Source organism: Prinia subflava, chromosome 2 (assembly GCF_021018805.1).
Source record: "Prinia subflava isolate CZ2003 ecotype Zambia chromosome 2, Cam_Psub_1.2, whole genome shotgun sequence".
In the NCBI taxonomy this organism is placed as follows: Eukaryota; Metazoa; Chordata; class Aves; order Passeriformes; family Cisticolidae; genus Prinia; species Prinia subflava.
The window spans coordinates 102,719,915-102,726,557 of NC_086248.1; positions in this window are offsets into that span (position 1 = coordinate 102,719,915).

A 6,643-nucleotide genomic window follows, 5' to 3' on the forward strand; every position below is an offset into this window, starting at 1 on the left:
AAATCCCTGGGATATCCAGAGTGGTAGTTAACGGGATATAATGACTGTTTGACATCCCAAGCCATAATTTGGGATTTGAAATATGAAATCCTCTGCCAGGGCAGCAGGTGGAGTTCTGAATCTTGGGATGAGGCTGGGAGTGGGAGATGCCTTGTGAAATAATCTTTTCCAGGCAGAATCTTCCTGGGATGACACCAATCCCATCACCTCTTTTGTTTCCAGGGTTTCCTGGGAATGTGTGACCCCCACAGGAATTGCCCCTGCACTTCATGCACCTCAGGCTGGATCCAAGGAGCCCCAATTGTCCAGGAAACATAGGATACCAGGAATTCCATGCAAGCAGTCCAAAAATTCCAAGGAAAATATTTATTATACTTTTAAAGATTTTTATTAATATTAGTGTTGATATTCCACTGATATTTTTGCTTTTTTTATTATTATTCCCACCAGTCCCTAAATTATTTTCAGATTGGAGCTGAACATTCTCAGCACAGACAAAACATGGATTTGAGCTGGGTTTTATCCCCCTTAGGTGGGATTTGACTCCAAAAACAACCAGATATTGGAAGTGCAAGGGGGGGATGAGGGGCCCCAATGAAATGGACATTTCCAAGTCCCTCCAACTGGACCTGGAAAACTTTGGGATGGTGCTGGAATAGTGCTGGAATGATCCCTCATTCCAAGGCCTTATCTCGTGGCAGAGAACCGGTGCTGGCACCGCTGCCAGGGGCACTTTATTCCCTTGGAAAGGAAGGCAGCAGAATTCCAATGCCAAATCCATTGTTCCTGGAACAGGAATAACTCCAGGTCCTGCCAGGTTACAGAGCTCCCATTGTTATTGCAGAGCTCAGGATCACCTGGCTTTGAAGTAGCTGAGGTGGGAATGCTCCTTCCTCTTCACTTTGCTGCCTTTATTCCCTGATTTTTTTCCCCTAGTTCCATGATTTAACTTTGCTGGGGATTGAAATGAAAGGAGCTTTAGGGCCACTTCCAACCTGAATCATTCCATGGAAGCAGCATGGTGGGAAGCTGGGTGGAACCCCCCAGGACCAGGAATGTTGGCTCTAGGGTTTGAATGTTGGGATGAGCTGAACACAGGTGGGAAGGACTAAATGCCAATGGGTTCCAGAGGATCCAAGCGCTGTTGGATTCGGAGAAGCAGGATCAGAAGGCTGGGAATCTCCATGGGACATGGGAATGTTGGATAATCTCCAGATGCTTCTTGGCCACCTCTCCCTACGTTATCCCATCTCTTGAGCCCATGCATCCCTTGGGAAGGAGCTGCTCCCTCTGGCAGCTCCTTCTCCCGGCTTTGTATCCAATTTAACCGCTGGATTTGAAATGCCACTGGAGTTAAGAGAAGCTGATTAAAAAGCTGGAGCCTCATCCCAGTTTTTAAACACGGAGTTGCTTGGCCGTATTTACATTAGTGTCAACTTTAATTTAAATCCCGCATAACGATATTTGCTTCCCTAAATTTATTCCCCGGGAACGCCGCACAAATTACCCGGCACTGCCGACACCTTCTCTTTGTCTCCAGTGGAGTGGCTCGGGAATGAGCTCCTGCAAGTGTCATTCTGCCTCTTTAATGTCTCATTAATTAACCCATCCTGCTTTTGGGATGAGGTTGGAACTGGTGGAGCCTGGAAAATGAATTCCAACCGGTTCTGCCTTCAAAATAGGCATAGGGAGAGACTTGGTGAGGCTTATCCCTTCCAACTAGGGATTTTCCTTGGGAAATCATGGAATTAAGGAGCCCAACCATGGTAAAGGCATAAAACCCCTTTCCTGAGGGATTTTGGAATGAACAGTCCCAGAAATGGAAATCTAGTTGGATCTACCTTTAAAATGGGAATTGGGATAGGCTTGATGAGCCTCATCCCTTTCAACTTGGGATATTCTATGGCAATTCATAGAATCAAGGAGCCCAGCCCTCTTCCTGAAGGATTTTTGGATGGGCCATCCCAGGAATGCAGTATCAGAGCAGGGAATATCCAGGTGTTCCAGGCTTTCAGGGATATGTGGGATGACCTCTGAGCAGCCCAGGAACAATAGGAGCCTCCTGCCTTTCAGTCTGACCACCCTGCAGGAAAAATTGGGAAAAGGGGGGAAAAGACCCCAAAAAAATCCAGTGATTCCATGGATTTTTGTGACAGCAGCAGAGCTCTGGGGCTACCAAATCCACAATCTTTTCCCTTTTCACCCCTAAAATAATTCAAGATTCTTTCCAACAGCCCAGGGCTATTCCTGGCTCCCAGAACCAACAGGATAAAAAGTGGGAATGGCAAAGGCTGGATCATCTCTGCTGACCTTGTTCCTGATTCATTTGGAATTCCATCATTTCCTTGCCTGGAGCAAAATGAGGGGTGGCCTGGATTATAAGAGGGAGAAATTTCCCTGGATTTTCAGGGAATGAAGGCCTGGGTGCAGTGGTACCCAGCAAGGATATACTCAGTATTTCACATCTGGCTCCTACATGTATCTTCCAGGAAGGACGATGCATTTTTAGGATTTTCACATTCCAGGCTCATTGTCCCCTAAATCAATATGGAATTCTGCATTTGGCAATTCTGCATCTCCAGCCCGGGCTGGAAATACCCCTTGGAATGTGGCATTCCTTCAGCTTGCTTGGAACGAGGACAGAATTCCTTGCCCTAAAGGGTTTCCTTGCCTCAAGAGATTTTCCTTTATCCAAGAGGATTTTCCCTTTATCCAAGAGGATTTCCTTGCCCAAAAGTGCTTCCTTTCCCTAAAATGTTTCCTTGCCCCAAGAGGTTTCCCTTTTTCCAAGAGTGTTTTCCCCTTATCCAAGAAGGTTTCTTTTCCCTTTCTCCAAGACTTTTCCTTGCCCCCAAAGGATTTCCCTGCCCCTGAAACCTTTCCTTGTCCCAAAAGGGTTTCCTGGCCATTCCCAGTGATGCCAACCGAAGGGTGTGGGATGAACCATTCAGGGGTACATGGAGCCTCATCCCAGAGCCTGGAGCTTGGTTTGGGAATGCCAGCAGAGGCAGCGTTTGCTGGATCCATGGAATCAGGGAAGGGCTGTGCTCTTCTCTGGCTGGAGGAAGGGGCTCCACAACAAAAGGGGTTCAGGATCCATGGAAAAGCCATGGGCCAGAGCCTGGATCTTGGCTTGGGAATGCCAGTGGAGGTAGCTTTTCCTGGATCAGTGGGATAAGGGAATCAGGGAAGGGCTGCAGCTGTGCCCTTATCTGGCTGGAGGCTGGGCTCCACAACAAAAGGGATTGGAGAGCCGGGTGATCCATGGAAAATCCATGGGCCCGGCATTGTGGCCGCCCTTCTGCTGAGCAAATAGTTCAAACTGTTCATTCCCATCTCCCATTCTCTCCCTGGAACGTTGTTTGTGTCCTTGCATTTCATTCCGCAGGAAGATTGCTCCCTGGGCCTATGAGCAAACAGTCCGGAAAAGAGCCAACTATCCCGGCTTCTCCCTGGAGAACTGGCATTTTTATTCCAGCTCCAAGCTGTCAAAGAGCTGGAGAGTTTATGTCTGGATCCTGAATTAATTGCTTTAAGCTGGAGCAGCCTCCAAATGGCCAGGAGATGTTTATTAATAATGGTTCTCCCATTTTTTTCCAGATTGTTTTTTGTTCCAAGCTATGCTCTCCCATCCCATGCCCTCCATTAAGCGCCTGGCCCAAGGAAAAGCAGCTTACAGGGAATTAGGGAATGACTCCTGAGGTTTTGGCGGCACGGGAAGCTCCCGGTAGGGTTTTGGAGATGCCGGGAAGGAGATGGAGATGGATCAGCGGGAGAGGGAGTGGGATCCAAATATCCTTGGTAATTAACAAGGAAATTAACACTGGAAAAAAATCCAGGTGGGAATTAAATGGATTTGTGTTAAACATAAAATGTTTGAAATCTTTGAAATCCTGCTTTAAGGAATGAAGGAATAAAGCAATTCCGACGCCGCTGGAAACACAGGAGCCGGGAGCGCCTTTGTGTAAATTTCCCACTTGACTTTTCATTATCTACCTGCCCCAAATCCATCTGTATGGATGGGATCAACATGGAATGGGAGAGATAAAAGCCAGAATAAATGTGCTTTGCATATCCCCCCGATAAACCTCCTCCCCTTTCCCTGGAGCTGCTTTTCCAGGCAGCTGCATTTTCGGAAATAAATCATTTTGCCGAGTGAAGGAGAGGGAAGCAGAGTGGGGCTGCTCAAGTGTTTGCTTGGAATATTGATCCTGTCAAAGGAACGGCGGTTAATGAGTAACTGAGAAAAATATGCCGGATCTGCCTGGGCTCCCCACCGGAGCACAGATACGGCTCTGGGGCCCCTTTGGATCCAGGAGCAGAGCCTGGGACAGAATGGAGCAGAGGGAGAAGGGAGACAGGGCACTGCATTCCACAGGGAGACCCTGAATTCCAGGGTGTTTGGAGTCTCAGGACTTTCTGAATCCCAAATCCTGCTATATCCCAAATCTTGCTGAATCCCAAACCGTGCTGAATCTCAAACCTGCAGTATCCCAAATCCTGCCTTATCCCAAACTCTGCCACATCCTAATCCCTGCCATATCCCAAACCTCACTGTATCCCAAATCCTTCCACTTCCCAAATCTGCTGTATCCCAGACCCTACCACACCCTAAACCCTGCTACATCCTAAATCCTACCCCATTCCAAACCCTACTGCATTCCAAACCTGCCACACCTTAAACCCTGATGATACATCCCAAATCCTGCCCCATTCCAAATGCTGGTGCATCCCAAACTGCACTGATTCCCAAACCTTGCCTTGTTCCAACCCCCTCATTCATTCCTGCATATGATCCCATGGGATCAGCCTCTTGCACATCCAGGTGGCTCTCCCTCTCCTCATACCAGCAGCAGATATTCCTGATCCCAAATATCCCCAAATTCAGCTGGACGAAGAATATTCCTGCCTTAAAACCAGCTAAAATTCCTGCCCTATTCATGGGATGATCCAGAGCTCGGAGCAAACTCCCTTTTCTGTCCAGTTCTCCCTTCTGCCACCCCTCCTCCTTTTCCATGAATCCCGGCACGTTGGAGAGCTGGATAATGCTCCCTTCTTTTTTTTTCCCCCTTGTGAGGAGAACTCCTGGTAGGATTTATTTTCCCATTAGGAACAGGATAGGGAAAAGGTTAAGAAGCACTTCAGGAGATCCACCCCATTCTGGGGCTTTTATTCCTGCAGAAAGCCCGATCCCATTTCGGCAGCTCCTGTCACCCCAAGTGATGAATTCCTTCTCCTCCTCCTTCTCCTCCTTTTCCTTCTCACATCCTTGTGCTGGGAAAAGCAACCTTGCTATGGCACCTGCTTCCCACCAGATTTATTCCTTAGTGGATCTTTCAACATGGGAATTTCTCCCAGTCAGGCAATGGATTTTTGCCTTTCCTTATGAAAAAGGGCCTTTCTGGTTTTTTTCCTTCTTCCCCTAAAAATCCACACTGGGAATTTATGGGGAAGAGGGTGTGGAAGGAGAAGAAACAAAGAGAAAAGCAGGGATGAGCTGGTGACTTCCCAAACCAGAGATTTTCTCTAGAAGCTCCCAAAAAACCAAGTCTGCTGTCAACTTGACATCTGCAGGGATTTTGTGGGTTTGGAAATGATGGCTCCAATTGGACCCAGGGGGACAGAAGTTCCTGGAAAAGCCACTTTGGATGCAATTCCCACCTTCTGTCCCCTTTTTCCATTCAGGGCTGCTGGATTTGTTCCCCCTTATTGCCAGGAGTGATTCCAAAATGGATTCGTACATCCAAACTTCCATCCCTTCCCTGTTTTCCTCCCATTGTAGATTCCAGAGCTCCAAGGTGGGGCATTTCAGGAAACGTTTGGAAGGGGTTTAGTACCCACTCACTTTCATAAGATTTTTCCTGCTGGAATTATTCCTCATCTCCAAAGCCTTTCCTGTGCTCACTCTCAGGAAATCCCCCTGTGCATCCCTCAAATGTCTGGGAAACTCAGCATTCCCAAGGTGCTGTTGTGATTTTCCCACTGTTTCCATGAAGGCCAGCAGGATCCATATCCCAGCTGGGATCCATATCCAAGCCATGTCCCCATTCCTGTCGGAAATTACTGGAGCGTGACCCAGGTATCGCTGCCGAGGACAGACACAAAGAGGCAATTGGAGATGGGAATCTTGGCCTTTAATAGGGATGAGGACATGGATGAAACCCAATTATTCCCAAGTCCGGCTGCCACCGATTCTGTATCCATTAGCTGAATAAATAAAGGAGAGGCAAGGGAGAGTGGAAGCGGGGAGCACAGAGCAGGGATAAGTAAAGCATTCCAAGGGCTCCCAAATCCCTCAGTATTGCTGCCTTGGGAAGTGGGATGGGAATCAAGTCCCCACTTTTCCATTCCAGCCGTTTTCCAACAGGGATAAGAGCATTCCTTGTAATGCTGGTAGGAGGAAAACTCTGTGGAAAAGTGCTCCTTCCCAAGGGAGAGCTCCTTGCCCAGCCTTCCCCAGGATCTAGATGCAGGAATCACTGGAGTGTCAGGAATTCCCATTTCATGGGAGCCAAAGCACAGCCTCATCCCAGATGATCCCTGCCTTTCCCACATTTTCCTTGGAAAAGGACTGCATGGTCTGGGAGAAGCAGAGAGGGTGGAGCGGGAATGAGGTGGGATGTGAGCAGGGGGAGCTGCTGGA